Here is a 19,595-nt window from a genome sequence, read left to right on the forward strand (position 1 = left end):
GATACAAGATATTGAGTATAGTTCCCTGTGCTCTACAGTAGATCCTTGTTGGTTGTCTATTTTATATATAGTAGTGTGTATCTGTTAATCCCAAACTCCTAATTTATCCCTCCCTTCCTTTCCCTTTGGTAACCATAAGTTTGTCTTCCACATCTGCGAATCTATTTCTGTTTTGTAAATAAGTTCATTTGTATCACTTTTTTTAGATTCCAGATATAAGCGATATCATATGATATTTGTCTTTCTTTGTCTGACGCTTCACTTAGTTTGATATTCTCTAGGTCCATCCACGTTGCTACAAATGGCATGGTTTCATTCTTTTTTATGGCTGAGTAATATTCCATTGTATATATATATATACCACATCTTCTTTATCCATTCATCTGTTAATGCACACTTAGGTTGCTTGGATATCGAGTGACAGGGATAGAGACAAAAAGGCAGATGGAGCCCACTTGTCACACAGAGTCAAGCACGGAGTCTGGAATACCACCACCAGTACACTGGCCTCTCGGGACCCAGAAAGTTGCGACCTGGGAAGGCTCTCAGACACACACAGTAACCTACCTCTCGCCCTTTTTACAAATAAGGAATTGGAGGCCCAGAGATGTGCAAATCAGCATCAGGGCTGAGACTGGAACCCAGGACATCAGACCCCACACCCAGGACCCTGGCTATCCCCTATGACTCTCATGTCCATTTGAGGGTATCTTGAGCTCTAGATGTTGGAAGTTAATTGCTCCAGATATTAGTGGTGTTGTCCCCCCAGTAATGTTCCAGATGTTGGAATACTGCATGAAATATTATGGGGGATGTTGCTTCCAAATGTAGAAGGGGCACTGTCCCAGGTGTCGGGGTACACTCTTACCCAGAAGCTGGGGATGAGTGAACAGTTTCAGTGGCCCCTGGTGGGCAGGGAACAAGTGCTGCTGCTGAACCTGACCCTGGTGTGGGGCACTGCCTCCCACTCCCTGGCTCCGCAGCTGGTCAAGTCCAAGGTCCAGCACCCTCTTCCTCCAGGGCAACTGATTGCACAGCAAGATGCACCAGGCACTGTGCTCACGTTCCTCCTGAGCGCTGCTAACTCTTTCAGGCCCCTCCCTCTATACCGCCCACATCTGTGGAGGGACAGAGGACAGAAGTGGGGTGACTATGGATTTTGGCATCAGAAGGATCTGGGTTTGATCCTGGCTTCACCTCTCAACTAGCTATGTAGGTAGATTTTATTATTGTTTCCATTCCTTTATTCTTGCCACTAAAACTGTGTATCCACACTCTTTGCAATGAGACCTTGCACTAGTTCCCAGCAGAAGAGGTGAAATACATTTCCCTTTCCCATCTATGTGGGGCTTGGCCATGAGACTTCGTTTTGCCAACAGGCTGTTAGGCATTTGTATGTCTCATCCTGGCATGTCACTTTGCTACCATCTGCCATGAGGGGCATGTGTTGTGGGTAACCATGGATCCCAGGAGAATGAGAAGACTCCAGAAACAGACCAACCCACAAGCTGGAGCGAAGCCCAGCAGAGCCACATCTGTCAGGGAGAAGTAAATGCTTGTTGATTGAGTTTTGGGATTATTTGTTATGTAGCATTATTGCCATAATAGCTGACTAATGGGCTATGGGACCTTTGGCTAGTTACGTTAATTTCTGTGGGATGCCGTTTCCTCGTCTATAAAAAAAAAAAAAGAGCAATAACACTTGCTTTGTGTGATGTTTTACTGGGTTATGACATAGGTAAAGCACATGGCATAGTGCCTGATCCATAGAAGGCTCTGGATAAATGGTGATTTTCAAAAGAGGGAAGGGTCATTCTGTAAGAGCTTGGTTCAACAGAAGGGTATTGAGTGCCCACTGCTGATGGCTCAGAGCTGGGCATCGTGGGGGATGGATTTTTAAATCCTATTTTTCTTACATGATTCATCCAGTCTCAGATAGGTCTTTGGGCAGAAATCCTAGCCAGGTTAGGGATGGGGCAGAGAGGAGTCTGAAACCTCTTCCTCTAGATCTCAAACTTCACACTTAATCTTCAAACCTACATCTTCCCTTCTTGACCATGGGTTGACTTTTCCTTTCTTGAGTTTCTTGGCAACGTTCCCAATCTCCTGTGGCTTCAGCAAGAGAGCAGTTGTGACATTTCATCTATAGGACCCTAGTAACAGCGGCAATTCCACATGTATCATCAGGGATATGATATTGGAGACCCAGCGTGCTCTCCAGACCTCCCAGATGCCCTTCCCCTTTCCTGCTGGGGTGTCCCTCCAGATCCCCACCCCTTCCCTGGGGGCTGGGGCTCTGCTCCTGAGGTGTCCCACGATGAGCCCTGCTCCTGGGAAATTCAGTTGTTCTGTGCGTGGCTCAGTTCAAGAGTTTCTGCAGAAATGGAGGGGCCGGTGCTGTCACTGGCACACTGGGGCCCTTGCTATGGTTGTTCCTGGAATGCTTCCGGGGGCGGGGAGGCAGTTGCTACTGAACTCCTGGCCTCCTGGCAGGTCTGGGGTTGGCTGGTTGATGCCGTGGTGCCACAGGCTGGGACGGGTAGGAGGGGGCTGAGAGAAGTCTGATCAGGTGTCGGGAGTGAGGTCTGGGTAGCGGCTAGATAACGTCCAGGGCTTCGGGCGGTGAGATGCTAAAGGAATGTACGGGGGACTGGGGGACAGGCCTTCTGCGTCACAGAGGACGTGGTTTTCCCCCAAAGGAAAATTTCCTTTCCTGTTCCCTGCTCAGACTACGAAACTCATATATGCTCATTTTAGGAAATTAAAATAATACAAAAATATGTATAGAAGAATAGGCGGCCAGTAAAATTACCCCAAAATGACCACTGTTAACATTTGGGTGAACATGGTTCCAGGCTGATCTTTATTCGTGCATGTGTGTGTGTGTGGGTGTGTGTGTGTGTGTGTGTGTGTGTAACTTTGCTGTCTACAGCCCCAACTGCTTTCTAAGGACGGTGGGTTTTGTTTAGTGAAAGGTCCGCTGTGAGTTGACCCTGAGCCTCTTGATGGGTTTGGATACGTGCAAGGGTGGCCTAGATCTGAATTTGGGGGGGGAGGCAGCAAAGGACTGAACTGCTCCGCTTCCTAAAGTGAGAAGAGCTTGGCACTCCCAGAGCCAATCAAGAGTTAGAGAGAGCAGTGCAGCTGAAAATAGAAAAAAAAGGAGCAAAGCCCAGCCCAGCAGGAGGCTGGAGCCCTGAGTCTGGGAGTAGTCAAGGTACTTTTGAAAAACAGGGACACCTAATTACTGAATTTCAGTTGCTTGCTTTCTTGCTGTGAAAAGCCTTCAAGGAGCTTCCACAAGCCTTAGCTACAGAAACGGTTCTAGTGTGATTGATTGGCCGGGGGAGGGGGGGGCATTAAGGAGGGGGTTGAATCCACATCTGAGTTGTCATGGTGTGGAACCAAAACTGGGACATGGGACAGTAAGACAACCCCAACCTTGAGCTAATTCAGCAGAAGGATGAGGGTGGGAGGGGGAAGGGAGTGATGGAGAATCCCTGTGTGACCATGTGAACGAAAGTCCTTCAGGAATTCACAGAAATATTGGCATCAGGGCTTCTCCAGTTTGTGGATGGGGGTTCCAGCCAACCTTCTCTAGATATGAAGCTGTAGGCTGGTCCTAGACATCTGGGATATATATTTATGTTTATGGGTTTTATTTAAATGGGATTATTTTTGCACCTGCTGTTTTGTATCTTTTTTCAAACTCAGTCCTGTGTCTTATGCATCATGGCTTGCCAATAAGTATGTATCTAACTCACTCTTTTTAATGTCTAGATGGCAAATTATTGGAGAGAAACTAGCAGTGTATGTAGTCACTCTCTTATTGATCAGCATTTAGGTGATTTCCAATACTTCTGTGATAACATTCCTCAATTTTCATCTTTACGCATACGTTGCGGTGGCTGCTTTAAAAAATGGTCTCAGTTTAGAATACCAAAAAACAAATATCACGTTGTTGAGTTTTTTTTTTTTCAGTCTACTGAGAATCAGTTATTTGAAGGCATTACTAACATGCCCAGATGATCTCTGCAGGTTGCAGAAGGCGGTGGTGATGTTAGAAAAAATGACCTGGTTCATTAAGCTGGTGATGGTATAACAGCCTTTTAGACAGCACCGCTTAGCTTGGGCGAGTCAAAGGGATGCAGAACCAACTCTTCTTCCCCTGGTTTTGACATTGGAACTGGGCCCGTCTGGGTCTTCAGCACAGTCTCACTTCACAGCTCTGACCTGTGGCTACCGCTGGGAAGAGGACAAAGTCTACTGGGGGAAATAGCTTCTGTGTCCCTGAGAAACTTACCAATTCAGGCAAGAAATCACCATGTGGTTTCCATTGCCAGTTGCAGGGCATATCAGAGCTGGAAGGCTCCTTAAAGATTATTTGGTCTGTCTGCATTTTACAGATGGGAAAATTGAAGTCCATGATCACACAATTTGGAAGAAAATAATAAAAGCTGAAGTTGTTCTTAGAATTTTATATGTATCTTAAGTCTAAAATCTAACAACAACCCTGGGAGGTAGGCATTTTTCTAGTCCCATTTTTCCAGTTGCAAAAACAGGGGGAGAGGAGAAAGGGGACTTGAACCCTGGCAGTCTGGAGGGAGAGTCTGCCTGTGAAATCACTGTAGGATGGCTGTCCCCTGGAACTGAGCGGGGAGGGAAGCCAGGGCCTCCGACCCCAGTTTTCTGCTTTGTCCTGTCATTAGGCAGCTCTCGGGCAGTGACAACACGTGGAGGGGCTCGGGGTGGGGGCACCCACCTCTCTGTCTAGGTGTCTGTCTGTCACAGCTATGAGCCTGGGGGGATGTTCTAGGTGGACTGCACAAATGAATAATTCAATAAAAGTGAATAATTTCCATGGCAACCTTGCCAGCACGTGACCTGCTCCTATGCTTCCAAGGGCCCAGTTCACCCTAATAAAGAGACACATTTGTCAGACTACACAGGGTGAGCTGGGATAACAATTTCTTTTAAGGGAGGTGAAATGAAACTAGGTCGGCTGCTGGCAGCAGGGCCAGGGCTTGTAGGAGCCTTGTTTAAACATACTGTCGGCAGGTCGGGGGTTGGTGGAAGGCCCAGCGTGCCTGCCTGCCCTGCTGGGAGAAGGACTGGTCTTTCTGGCTGGGGAGGGGTGTAAATATCAGTTCCAGAGAACTCCTGAATCGGGGACAAAGAAAATGCAAATCCCTGTGTTCCTCTGCAATTTACAAAAGACACCCAGGCAAGAGGGTGCAGAGACCTTTCAATATCCGTTCTTGAGGAGAAGAGGAAACAGAGGCCAGAAAATTGCCTCCTAGAACTTTGCCTAAGGTGACTTAGCTGATGAGAAAGCTTAGACTCAGACCCAAGCAAGGTGGCCTTTCTACTGTGACCCTGACGCTCTTGATAAGCTGACCCACCAAGCACATGACATGGAAGCTGAACTCCCGAAGTGAAGGGGCTGATCCACGCTATTCACTTTCTCTGTCAGTTTTCCTCTTTAAACCAGTAATTTACATTTATGGGCTGGATTAGGTTGGGAGACCATTGGGATCATGTCTGGGCTTGGAACTCGGTCTGATAGGGGATGGAACTCGGTCTGGGGTGAAGGCACATTTGGGGCAGAGTTGAGGGTTTAGCCTGGGATGAGTGTTGGACTAAGTCTGAAGCAAGACTGAGACTCAAAGGTCAAGGTGAAGATCAAGGCCAGGGTCAGGGTTGGGCCTGAGACTGGTGGGGTGAAGGCTCAGCCTGTCCTGAAAGGTTTAGAATCTTGTCTAAGTAGAACTTGCTGAAAGTACCCAGAGATCCTCGCTGTGGAGGATTGAGATGCCGGCTGAAGGTCTGAAGATAGATAGAAGGTCCCAAGATAGATAGAATCAGGGATAAAGGAGACAGAGCAGGATGGGAAAGAGGGTACACCAGAGGGAGTGTGGCCCTGCCGACACCTGGATTTTGGCCTGTGAAACTGACTTCAGACTTCCGACTTCCAGGACTGTAAGAGAACAAATGTGTGTTATCTTAAGCCACCAAGTTTGTGGTAGTTTGTTACAGCAGCCAAACAATCCCTCACTGTGCTGTCAGCCCATTCCTCAAAAATGTGCTCACACGTAAGCCTCTTCTTAGGAACCCCGGGCAAGACATCATCCGATTAGGAATCAGGCCCCAGCTTTATGTACACAGACAGCCCCGCTCTCTTAGGCTCACAGTTCATAGATACTGTTTCGCACCTGCCCCATCCCCTCAACGAGGCAATCATAGCTGACTCAGAGTCTGCTATGGGACAGGAATCGAGCCACTGAGAGCCAGGGCAGTGGGAGAAGCAACCTCAGGGGGATGCTTGGGGCATAGTCAGGACCTGGTGCAGCTATACCCCTGCACCAGTGAATGTGTGAGTGCCTGTGCTCCTGAGTGGAGGCCTGGTCGTGGGTGTCTGGGTGGGTATATGAATGACTGGTCATTCTAGGATGTACCTAGGAAGCATGGACACCCAGTGCCCACTATATGCTGTCATGCAAGTTAGTATTTGTCTGCAATGTAAATGTCATCCTCTTAGGTGTAGCCCCCTTATGCAGTACACAACCTGAACAACTGTACAGGGTGGACCTGATGGCAAATCATCTTCCTTCTCTAAGCCTTTGTTTCCTCTGTAAAATGGGAATCATCCGAGCACCTCTCTCAGAGCACCTCCCTTACCTGAGGATTTGGTAATTCATGTGGGTTCTGGAATAAATACTTAATAAATGGTAATGGTGCCTGTTGTTGCTGGTACTATTATTTCCATAAAGGTGGCACAGGCACCTTCATGGAGCCCAGCTTTTCAACATTATTGCCCAGTTACTTAGCCCTTAGTATCCAAAGCTGCTAGTTGGACATTATAGGCCTAAGTTTTCTTCCCCCTCCAAGATGAAGCTGCAAACCTGGAACTTTACTGGGGAGACCACAACTTGTAATCAACCCTGGGACCAGGGCGGGGGTAGCGGGCAGCAGGCAGGCTTTGGGAAGGAGAGTTAGAAGCCCAGGAAAATAAGAGCAGTATTAGGTAAGCGGCACGAGTTTACTGCCTTTTCAACAGACGAGGGAAGAGGCTTGCCCGAGGTCACTGTCGACTGAGAAAACAAAACAAACTGCACAATGTGAGAGCTGTGAGTTTCAGTTTTATTTGGGGACTTACTGAGGACTCTAGCCCAGGAGACAGCCTCTCAGATAGCTCCAAGGAACTGCTTCACAGTGGGGAGGGCAGTATATTTGTGATTTTGGTGAAGGGGCTACTTGCAACCAAGCACACATCTCAGTAGAAAGTTGCTGCTACTCATGAGGAACCGGTGTCTGAGGTAATGGTTGTAGTGCTTTTCCAAGTATGGGAAGATGCAAGAATCCAGGTTCATAAAAATGCCTCCTGAAAACATCTAACTCTCTGAAGGCCTGTTCTGCCAGTTTTCCCCGAGCACAGAGGGCCTCATTCCTGGTTTCCTCCTTGTACTTCTTTCAGGGTGTGTGAAAGTTCAGCGACTGCATGGCTAGTGACTTCATTCTCATAGAACCAGGTGGCGAACGGCATTTTCTGAGCTGTTGTCACACAGCTGGCAAGGTGCAGGGCCACAGTTCACACTCAGACCTCTTGACTCTTGAGCCCTTTCCTGCATATCTTCCGTAGGTTTTTATGCATAAGAGGAGGTCTTTCGGTTTTCTGAGACTCAACTTCCAATGTGGGGGACGGCTACACACCATTAACACCCCACTGGTGTCCGAGAATTCAACTCAATTCAGACACTGCGTACCTGGAGGTGGAATCAGATCCCACAGGTTAAGGGCTCCTGAGGTTAAGAGCTTATTCCTGCAAGACTGCTGGCGCCCATCCCCACCCCCCCCACCCCCAGCTTCTGACATGCAGGTCCAGGCTGTTACCTGTGCTTCTGATGGACTGGCTATAAATCCGAGGCTCCCATGACCTACTCCTTGGGTTTGACTGATTTGCTAGAGCAGTTCCCAGAACTCAGAGAAACATTTTACTCACTAGATAACCAGTTTATGATAAAAGGCTATAACTCAGGAACAGCCAGACGGAAGAGAGGCACAGGGCAAGGTATGGGGAACAGGCACCACTCTTTCCAGGTCGCCACATGTTCACCAGTCCAGAAGCTCTAAAATTTTTACGGAGGCTCCATTACAGGGGCGTAATTGATTAAATCATTGGCCATTGGTGATTGATTCAACCTCCAGCCTCTCTCCTCTCCCAGGAGGTCAAGAGGTGAGACTAAATAGATGGTTGGCTCCCATGGCTTAGGTGAGTTCCAAAAGCCACTCCATTAACATAACAAAAGAAACCTTTATCACTCTCCTCACTTAGGAAATTCCAAGAGTTCTGGAGCTGTGAGCCAGGAACTGTGGCTGAAGACCAAATATAAATGAGAAATTCACTTTAGACATCGAAGTGACCAAATACATATTTCTTTTTTTTTTTCCATTAATTAATTAATTAATTTTTAATTTTGGCTGCGTTGGGTCTTGCTTGCTGCGTGCAGGCTTTCTCTCTAGTTGCAGCGAGGGGGGCTATTCTTCGTTGCAGTGTGTGGGCTTCTCACTGCGGTGGCTTCTCTTGTTGCGGAGCACTGGCTCTAGGCGTGCGGGCTTCGGTAGTTGTGGTATGCGAGCTCAGTAGTTGTTGGCACACGGGCTCTGGAGTGCAGGCTCAGTAGTTGTGGCGCACAGGCTTTGTTGCTCCACGGCATGTGAGATCTTCCTGGACCAGGGATCAAACCCGTGTCCCCTGTATTGGCAGGCGGATTCTTAACCACTGCGCCACCAGGGAAGTCCCCAAATATATATTTCTTATAAATCACAATTTATAAGGGAAAAGCAGGTAGGGAAAGATCCTGGGAGGCGCCCTCATGGAGGGGCTCCCACTTTAGCTCTTTGGACAACAGCCATGGGAGAATAAAATGAAGTGACAATCAGCGGGCGCAGTCTCTCTTTTCCCAATTCAGCTACATCTGCTAGCAGCAAATATCATCATTTCAGGCCGTGGGAGAACTACTGCTTTTGGAAACCTTTGTCACATCAATGTACATCTCTCACAGTTTCCTTCTGCCCTGGAAAGACATTGCTTTAAATTACATTACACACCCAGCTCCCACCCTCATCCTGGGCATGCATATTTTATTTGACAGCGGCCACCAAATGCTCTGATTTGATTTGGGGCCTTTGCAGCCATTAAGCATAGAAGCTTTCCTCTTTTATCCCTTTATGGGTCAGCTCCCAGCCTGGGATAATATTAATAGTGAAAATAGTAATAACTGATATTGACCAAATGCCAACTCCATGCCCAGCACGCTGCTAATCTCTTTATATCTAATATTTCATTTCATGCGTATAATCACTATGTGAGGCTGATATTATTGTTATTCCCATTTTATAGGTGTGGAAATAGAAGCTCAGAAAAGTTCAATGATAGAGCCAGGGCTCCAGGGTGGTCTCTCCAACACCAAATGTCCGTTTGTTTAATATGCTGCCTCTCTTGCCCTGGGGATTGGGGGTCTCAGAGCCCTTCACTGAGGGTCACCTGCCTGACAGACCCACAGACCAGACCTGTATCCGAAACCCAGACCTGTATCCGAAACCCAGACCTGTATCCGAAGCCCAGCTGCAAGCAGTGGGTGCCCATCAAGAGGCCCAAGTCGAAAGGCAGTGGTTCTCCACCAGGGATGATTTTTGTCTCCCAAATTTGGTAAGAGGGAGACAATTTTGTTGTTTATGTCTTGGGCTTGGAGGGGGGTGGTGCTATGGCATCTGGTGGGTAGAGGCCAGGGAAGCTGCTCGGGTCCCACAGAGCACAGGGCAGCCCTCACAGCAAGGAACCACAGATTCCAAAATGTCAGTAGTGTTGCAGTTGGAGAGCCTTACAGGGGTGGCGCAGGGATGGAGACAGAGTGTGTGATTAGGAGAACAGGGGCAACCAAATATTCTGCAGACACACAGTTATAACAGGTGCTTTCCTCGTGCTCACTGTGTTCTAGGCAGGACGCTGAGTACTTTTTTTTTTTTTTTTTTTTTTTTTATTTATTTACTTATGGCTGTGTTGGGTCTTCGTTTCTGTGCGAGGGCTTTCTCTAATTGTGGCAAGCGGGGGCCACTCTTCATCGCGGTGCGCGGGCCTCTCACTGTCGCGGCCTCTCTTGTTGCGGAGCACAGGCTCCAGACGCGCAGGCTCAGTAATTGTGGCTCACGGGCCTAGTTGCTCCGCGGCATGTGGGATCTTCCCAGACCAGGGCTCGAACCCGTGTCCCCTGCATTGGCAGGCAGACTCTCAACCACTGCGCCACCAGGGAAGCCCTCTGAGTACTTTTCATAGGCCCGCTCACCCACTCCTTTCACTCTCAAAACAACCTGGGAGGAAAGGATTATTTTTAGCATCCCCATTTGTCTCTTTCAGCTTCTGGTGTCTCTAGGCGTTCCTTGGCTTGTGGCTGCATCGCTCCAATCTCTGCCTTTGTCTTCCATGGACTTGTCCTTTGTGTGTCTGTGTCTCCTCTTCTGTCTCTTATAAGGACACTTGTCATTGGATTTAGGGATAATCCAGGATGATCTCATGTTGAGATTCTTAATTTAATTACATCTGCCAAGACCCTTCCCTCCGCCAAGTAAGGTTACATTCACAGGTTCTGGAGGTTAGGACATAAACACATCTTTTGGGGGCCACTAGTCAACTCACTACCGGTCTGATGCCCACATCATTGAAATGGATTATAAATGTAAAAGCGCCAAGCCCTGGAGATAGTTGGTTAGTCTTAGATGACTCTAGGAGGTGGGGATTGGTGTGTGGTCGGGACTTGGTAGTTATCTGCGGAAGAAATTGCGCGAATGGTACCGTTACACCCTGTCCTAAGGGAGTGGCAGGAGTCCTCCTAGTTTATTCAGTGCTTTGGACCCTGATTATTTGATTCTGTTTGTGGTCTCTTGCATCAGGCTGAGGGTCTGAGATCAGAAGTATGGTTTCTTCATCTTTGCCGCAGCCCTGCCTCCTTCCTTCTGCCTACTCGTGTCCGCCTCAGCCCGGTCCCCCACCCGCCCTGTGAGTGGTTCCAAGACCCCAAAGGGGACACACAGACTCCCCAGACCCCAGAGTCACCCTGAATTTGGGGAGGCAGGTTTGCAGACCCGCCTTTCAGTGCCGTCTTTGGGAGTGATGGTTTTTGGTGCTGTTTGCCCACCAGTCTACCCTCCACGCTTCCGGGCACGTGGTGGGGTCACACTTCTGGGCTCCCTTTGGTTGGATGCAGCTGTGTGACTAGTTCCAACCAATGAGTTGGAATGGGTGTGATGTGTCTCAATTTGGGGATGGGACATTTAAATGCTGGTGCAAAACCCACGAGGGGTCCTTCTCATACATGCAAAGCTCCAGAAAGTGGTTACCCATCAGCTTAGGTCTCGAGGAGGAGGGTATGGAGCACAGTGTCTAGATGGTCCTGACGTACAGGACGTGCAGGTGAGATACGTACCTTGGTGGCCTAAGCCACTGAGATTCCCAGGTTGCTTGTAGCTGCAGCATGACCTGGCCTCTTCCCAGAGTGACATCCCGAGGAAGGGAGAGAGTGTGGGCTGGAAGGTGCCCCGGAATCAGTGCAGGGGAAACGCTGACCATATTAGGGACCCTGAATGAGACGTGGTTCTTAGAGGACGCACTGCGTTCTGCTCCCCTGCCGGCCCTTGGTGGTATGTGATGGGTTCATAGCCCGTGGGCCCGATGGAAACCTGTCCTTTGAATCGAGGTGAGTCTCAGGGGCCCTCAGGGAGGGAATGATGCAAAACGTCACTAAGGAACGATTCCAAGCCCAAGGAGTCGTGGACTTGATTTTGATTCTTTGGGTTTCAAAAATAATCTCTCCAAATGCAGTGTGCTGCTATCCTGGGTTTGATCGTGAAACGGAAAAAGGGCATTCGTGGAGACCCTGGAGAGATCCAAATAAATGTCTGTAGTTCAGTTTTGTACCGATGTTAATGTCTCAGTTTTGATAAATGTACCCAGATTCCACAAGGTGCTTTTTTTTTAAGAAATTCATGTTCTTTTTTTTTTTTTAATTTATTTATTTATTTATTTTATTTATTTATGGCTGTGTTGGGTCTTCGTTTCTGTGTGAGGGCTTTCTCTAGTTGTGGCAAGCGGGGACCACTCTTCATTGCGGTGCACGGGTCTCTCACTATCACAGCCTCTCTTGTTGCGGAGCACAGGCTCCAGACGCGCAGGCTCAGTAATTGTGGCTCACGGGCCCAGTTGCTCCGTGGCATGTGGGATCCTCCCAGACCAGGTCTCGAACCCGTGTCCCCTGCACTGGCAGGCAGGTTCTCAACCACTGCGCCACCAGGGAAGCCCCCACAAGTTGCTTTTAACATCGGGGAAGCTGAGCGAAGGGAACTCTCTGTGCCATCTTTGCAACTCTTCTGTAAATCTAAAATTACACCCAAATAAAAATTGTGAAAATAATCTCTTGCTGCTTAATTGATTCTTCTGGGAATAATGAAAATGTTTTAGAACTAGATAGAGGTGTTGGTTGTGCAATACTGGGAAATGTACTAAATGCAAGTGAATTGTACTCCAAAATGGTTAATTTTATGTTATGTGAATTTTGCCTCAATTTAAAAAAAAAACTCATAGGAAGGAAAACAATAATAGAGCAGTAATTAATACCATAGGTGTTTGGGGTCTGTATAAAGCCTCAGACTTAAGGATAGCTCCAAACTTCCGTCTTTTCCATCACCTTCTTTGGTCTGTTCTCCCAAGTACCATCTCCTCCCTCCCTCTTTCCATATCCACTCCTAAGCCATGGTCCAGAAGCCTTCCCATACTGCCTCCTCCTGGCTCCTCTACACTCCCAGCAAGTCCTATCTGCATGTCTATTGGTTCTTCTCACAGAGAGAGAAAAATAGTAGCAGTAATAATAATAATGACTACACTCACCACACACCAGTCATGGCGTTAAGCTCTTTACATGTATCAGCTCCCACGCACCTATGGTCAAGTAATCTCCTCTACAAAGGAGGCAAGACTACACAATGGTGGAAAGACAGCCTCTTCAATAAGTGGTGTGGGGACAACTGGACAGCTACATGTAAAAGAATGAAATTAGAACACTCCCTAACACCATACACAAAAATAAGCTCAAAATGGATTAAAGACCTAAGTGTGAGACCGGACACCATAAAACTCCTAGAGGAAAACATAGGCAGAACACTCTCTGACATAAATTGCAACAATATCTTTTTTGATCTGTCTCCCAGAATAATGGAAATAAAAACAAAAATAAACAAATGGGACCCAAGTAAACTCAAAAGCTTTTGCACAGCAAAGGAAACCATAAACAAAACTAAAAGATGACCCACAGATTGGGAGAAAATATTTGCAAATGATGTGACCGACAAGGGATTAGTCTCCAAAATTTACAAACAGTTCATGAGGCTTAGTACCATCAATACATATATCAGCTGATTTCATGAACAGCCCTGTATGTTAAATACAGACAGACCTTCTAGATATTGCAGGTTCGGTTCCAGACCACAGCAATAAAGCGGATATTGCAAGTCATGAATTTTTTGGTTTCCCAGTGCATAAAGAAGTTATATTTATACTATACCATAATCTATGATGTACGCAATAGCATTATGTCTTTAAGAAACAATGTATGTACCTTAATTTAAAAAATACTTCATCGCTAAAAAATGGTGAGCATCATCTGAGCCTTCAGCGAATCATAATCTTTTTGTAATAGTGACTGTAAAGATCGCTGATCACAGATCACCAGCACAAATATAGTAATAATGCAAACGTTTGAAATATTCTGAGAATTACCAAAATGTGACACAGAGACATGAAGTGAGCAAAGGCTGTTGGAAAAATGGTACCCATAGAGTTGCTTGACAGAGGGTTGCCACAAAATTTCAATTCGTAAAAAATGCGATATCTGCAAAGCACAAAAAAGCAAAGTGCAATAGAATGAGGTATGCCTGTACTATTGTTATCTCATCTTGTGACTGTAGAAACAGAGAGTTGGAAAGGTTAAGCTCCTTCAGGTCACCCGGGTGGTAAGGAGGAGAGCTGAGATTTGTTTTTTTTTTGTTTTAACATCTTTGTTAGAGTATAATTGCTCTACAATGGTGTGTCAGTTTCTGCTTTATAACAGAGTGAATCAGTTATACATATACATATGTCCCCATATCTCTTCCCTCTTGCATCTCCCTCCCTCCCACCCTCCCTATCCCACCCCTCTAGGTGGTCACAAAGCACCGAGCTGATCTCCCTGTGCTATGAGAGCTGAGATTTGAACCTAAGTCATCTCACTCCAGAGCCTATGGGTTAAATACTGCAGGGAGAGTCCACAGACACCGTCCATGGGGATAAAATTCCTCCTCCTAGAACCAGTTGGGTCAACCAATGCTAGTTTCTCATTCACTGCCTCATTAATTCATCGAGCACTTTTTGAATGCCTACTATGTGTCAGGCACTATGACAGGTAGACACTGGGGTTCCAGCAAGAATGTGACCTTGTCCCTGACCTTGTGGAGCTTATAGTCGAGTGGGGGAGATGGACAATAAATAAACACTGAGCGTGTAATGTTAAGTTGTAACACATTCAACGAAGGAAGAAATCTGGTTCCACAGTGGAACATGATGGAGGTGACCTGATTTAGATGGAGAGACCCCAGCAAAGGAAGGGGAGTAGGGGTCAGCCAGATGCACAGTGGGTAGCTGGGGGAGGATTTCAAGAGAGAGAACAGCCTGGGAGAAAGCCCCAAGATGGGCACCTACTTGGCTCTTTGAGGCCCTGGATGAATGGTATGGCTGGACCTGGAAAGTTCCAGAATAAGAAAGCGAAGATAAGGCTGATGAGGCAGGCAGAGGCCAGATCCTCAGAGTCTGAGGGGCCGAGGTGAGGCACTGGGATACTCTTTGTTCCAGCAGAAAGTGCTGGCCTATGACATAGTTCGGAAAGATGAGACTGAAGGAACTGGGAAGATGCCTGAAGGTAGCCCAGAGCACCTGAGTTCATCCTCCTGGCAGGTGCTGGTTCCCCTGCACCGTCATCACCACGTGGGGGCTCAGGACGGGGCCCAGGAGAGAGACGCTTTATAATAGAGGCCTCAGTGGAAGAATAAGGGAGAGGAAAGGAGAGATGGGGAGGCCAAGAAGCCATCTTGGCATCTCCGCCTTGGTGGGACAGGAGACATCATCTGTGCAGAGGAGGTCCAGGAGGAGGAACAGATTGTGGAGAAGAAACGAGATGACCTCAGTGTGGGACATTCAGACTCTGGGATACCAGTGAGGCACCTACCTGGTCCCGCAGGCCACTGGGAATATGAGATTGGAGTTAGAGAAAGAAGTCAAGGATGGCACGAGAGTGGAGAAGTCAGCAACCTAGAACTATGGCGAGGCCTTGGGGACGGAGGTAAGGGAGAAGAGAGAGAGGGAGTTTAGAGAAAGGGGGGGGGAAGCTCTGAAATAGCAATTTGGCGAGCACCTAGGCTCAGGTGCCTGGGGAGGAAGGGGAGCTGGTGAAGGAAAGAGAGGCAGTGCGTGAAGAGAGGTAAGAAGAGGACCAGTCATCAGTGACCCAGAATCCAAAGGCAGTGGAGGTGACTGCTGTTCTCAGACATTGTCCAGGCACGAGGGTGCAGTTAGACTTGCTAGGGAATATTGGAACACAAGATGGAGATGGTAATTTTAGCGCATTGGTGGCATTGGAATGGAGATTTCAAGGGGTTGAGGAGGAAATGTGGTGAGTGGAAGTGGAGGTGGTGAGGGTAGAGATTCCGCAGGATAGGATGGCAGGTGGTTGAGAAAGGCTCTCCTTGGGATGGAGGAAATCTGAGTGTGATGGTCTCTGAGAGGAGGAGCTAGAGTAGGGGTGTGGGTGGGGTGAGGATAAAGGAGGGGAGAAGATGGTAGAGCAGGCATGAGGGCAGGGTGCCAAGGAGGTGTGGAGGGAGGGGCTGGACACACTGTGGGCATTGGGATATCGAATGAACTTCTGTCAAAGGGTCAAGGGCTTTGGGGGCAGGAAGGGCATCTCCGGGGAGTATCCCCAGGCTCTGGCCGGGAGGTGGACATGTTAGTGGGGGGAGTGAGAGGCCTGATCAGTCAGCGGGTTGGTAGGTTTGCGAACTGTCCCCAGCAACGCTGTGTCACTGAGGTGTGATCCAGAGGGGGGCAGGCAGTGGAGAGTCTGCAGAGCGTGGGGTATGAGGTTGTACGTCGGCAGCTGAGGGCGTCTGGCTTTGGGTACCTCCAACTCCCCAGGGAGCAGCAGGCACAAGCAGGTCTTAGACCCTGGGATCCCAGACCTTTAATTCTCTGAAAGACCGAGAATGGGACAGCCACGCTAAAAAGACATGTGGAGGGCTAGGAAAACTACGTTTGCTAAATGAGGCCCTGAATGCTTCTGTGAGTCTTCCCAGGTTACCCTCATCACATCTCTGCACAGGAGATGGGAAAGAGGAGTCTTTCTGAGACCAAACGGCAGAGCTGAGTTCAAGCCCAGGGAGGTCAGAATCCAAAGCTCACGTGCACTCCCCACACTGTAGAAACATTATGCCTGTAATGAGGTGATGTTTAGATCCAGGTGAGTTCTCCGTGCTCCGAGAGGCTTGCCTTCCTACTCCGATTAGCAGAGGGATCAATTAGCTCATCTCACTTTTACTGTCGGGCTCCTGCTTTCCAAAGACCAATCAGCTTGGGGGAAACTGAGGCAGGGTAGCCCTTTGTCTTTAAATCAGGAGGCAGATCTCCTTGGGACATGTTCAGGCTGGCCACGCTGGCCTGACGGTGGGCTCCATCTCTCCTGGCCCAAGTGCCTGATGGACCCAGGAAGACAAGGATGAAGCCTGACTTCCAGACCGAGTCAGCCAAGAGGAAGCAGCCCTCTTCCGATGGGATGTGTGGCATTAAACAATGAGTGCATCATCTCCTAGTCACATTACCTCACCCCGGGGGGTGTTTCCTGCCCATTATCACATGGTGTGGTCGGCTGGATCTCCATTTGTCACAGCGAACATCAGGCATGTGGTAATGGTCCCATAAAACATGCCCTGTTGGGTCTTAATGTCTATTTAATGACACCTGCTATGCTGCTGTGACGGCTCCCATAACTGAGCTCGCAATGGGAGACGAGGGGCTATTAGATTTGGAGAAGGAGAGTTCTCTGAATGACAGGCTGCCTCTCCCCGGGAGGTTGATGCCCTGCTAGGATGGGTGTGGGTGGTTGATGTGAAACCACAGGGTTTAAGCTGGAGGAATTTTAGGAGGTGAGCTGGTCCAAAGCCCTCCTTGTTCTAATGGGAAGGCGAGGAAGCTGAGGCCCGGAGGGAGGAGGGCAGAAGTGATTCCAACGGGGACGAATGGAATATCAAGTTTGATTTATTTTCAAGCTTTTCCCAACCGTTGATTTATGTTCGGGATGAATCCCAATCACTCCATTTCCTATTTGGGGAGGGCAAGAAAAACGGAAGCTGTGGGAGCAGGAAATACCAAGGGAGGGGAATCTATTTCTCACCTTCCCAAGTGCTGGAAATCTCTCACCCACTTCCTTCCCTCCCTTCTTTTCTCCCTCTCTCTCCCCTCCCTTCCCTCTTTCTCTCTCTCTCTCTCTTTCTCCCTCCCTCTGTTCCTCTTTCTACATCTCCTGGCCTCAACGCTCATCCTCAGGTAGGGAGGGGCACAGGGGGTCCTAGAGAAAAGAAGGTTTGAACAGGAAAGTAGAGAGAGATTTCACTTCCCCTCTATGTCAAAATCTTATCCTGGGAATGGTGGCCGTTCACAGAATACTTAAAATCCATTCATTCATTCATTCGCCATAAATTGGGCTCAGAGCTGAGACGCTTATTATGCTAGACAGTGTTTTCCAAAGACAGCTGCTCCAATAGCTTCCATCCCACTCGTTCTTCTATGATGCGACCTCATCAAGAGGTGTAGTCTAAGTCCCCTCTTTGAATATCTGCTGGCCTGTGACTCACTTGTAAACCAGTATGATGTGGTTGGACATGAACATTGCATGATTTGTGAGGTCATATACAGCTTACTCCTGGTCTCTCGGGACACTTGCTCTGGGGGAGGCCAGCCACCTTAGGACGTCGGACTGGAGAGGCTACACACAGAGCCTCCAGTCAACAGCACCATCCGAGCACCCAGCAAACAGCCAGCACGAACTGCCAGCCACAGGAGGGGGCCATCTTGGACTTTCCAGCCCAGTCTAGCCTTCAGATAGATGACTGCGGCCCCAGCTGCTATGTGACCGCAAACTGCCTGAGAGACTCCAAGCAAGAACTGCCCAGCTGAGCCGTTCTGGAATTTTTGACCCACAAAACTGGGGGCAAAATAAAACGATTGTTGTGAGTCTCTAGGTTTGGGAATCATTCATTATGCAATGGTCAGTGGAAAACTTTCAAGGATGAATAAAACTCAACCCTTGTGCTTGACAGCTTCACAACTTCATCAGAGATCGGGGACTCTGTAATCACTGCCCAAACTATGACATGGCGGGTGCTTTAACACAGGAGCACACATCGGAGCTTGCCAGACAGGGAGGAAGGCCATTCAGTGAGGAAGGGATGGCATGTGGAAAGGCAAGGAGGCATCACAGGAGGCCAATCAGGTGCTGTCTTGATGCCAGGATGGGTAGCTCCAGCACGCCCTCTGACGTGTAGAGCAGTATACGAGGGGCTACTCGGAACCACTGGTTAAATATAGTGCATCTTCCTAGAATATGAATTAAGCCCTTTAGGAAGTAAGTTAAAACATTTTCATATTAAAACCAACAAGAATATATTACAAACTAAAAATGCAAAAGCTACATGATTTTTTTAAGGATTGAATTAGAAAAGTTCAAATAAATTTCGTACCTTTTCAGGACTTGCTGAAACCTCCAGGGAGGTTACAGGCTGCTTAGGGGCCCTTTGATGGAAACTTTGAGAAGCTCCGTGTAGGAGAGGGGTTGCACTCAAGAGATTTTCATCTGGGGGTGTGATATAGCCAGACCCATTTAGAAAGATTTCTCTGGAAACAACTGGGGAAGATGGTCTGGGCAAGATCGAAAGCAGGAGTCCTGTTGAGAGCCTGCTGGAATGTCCAAAGTAGAGGCTTCGGGGAGTAGGAGGAGAGTGGGAATGAGAAGAGGGGTCCACTTGAAAAGACCTTGCAGACTTAGAGTTGACAGCACTCCTATCCAGCCTTTCAGGTCTGACTTGGATGTCTCTTTCTCCAAGAATGTTCCATCTGGGTCTGGATTAGAAGCCCTCCTAAGTGGTCTGACAGCTCCCTGTGTTCTCACCATGCCACCATCACACGGTGCGGTCGTAACATTAACAAGACTAATGGCATTTATTGAATGCTTCGCACATGGCAGGCATATTACTTGTTTTCAGTTAGGAATTTGTTCACCCGTGTAGAACAGAACCCCTTCACACACACATACACAAAGAGTGACTTCAGCAAGCAAGTGACCTAAGCAAGAACTATTCCTCCTATGATGAGTCTGGAAGTAAGTGGAATAGGGTTTATGCAGGTGTCCAAGGATATCGTTTGGAAGTCAAGTTCCTTCCAGTTTTCTGCTCCACCATCCCAAGCATGT

Source organism: Balaenoptera borealis, assembly GCF_965194805.1.
Source record: "Balaenoptera borealis genome assembly, chromosome: 20".
In the NCBI taxonomy this organism is placed as follows: Eukaryota; Metazoa; Chordata; class Mammalia; order Artiodactyla; family Balaenopteridae; genus Balaenoptera; species Balaenoptera borealis.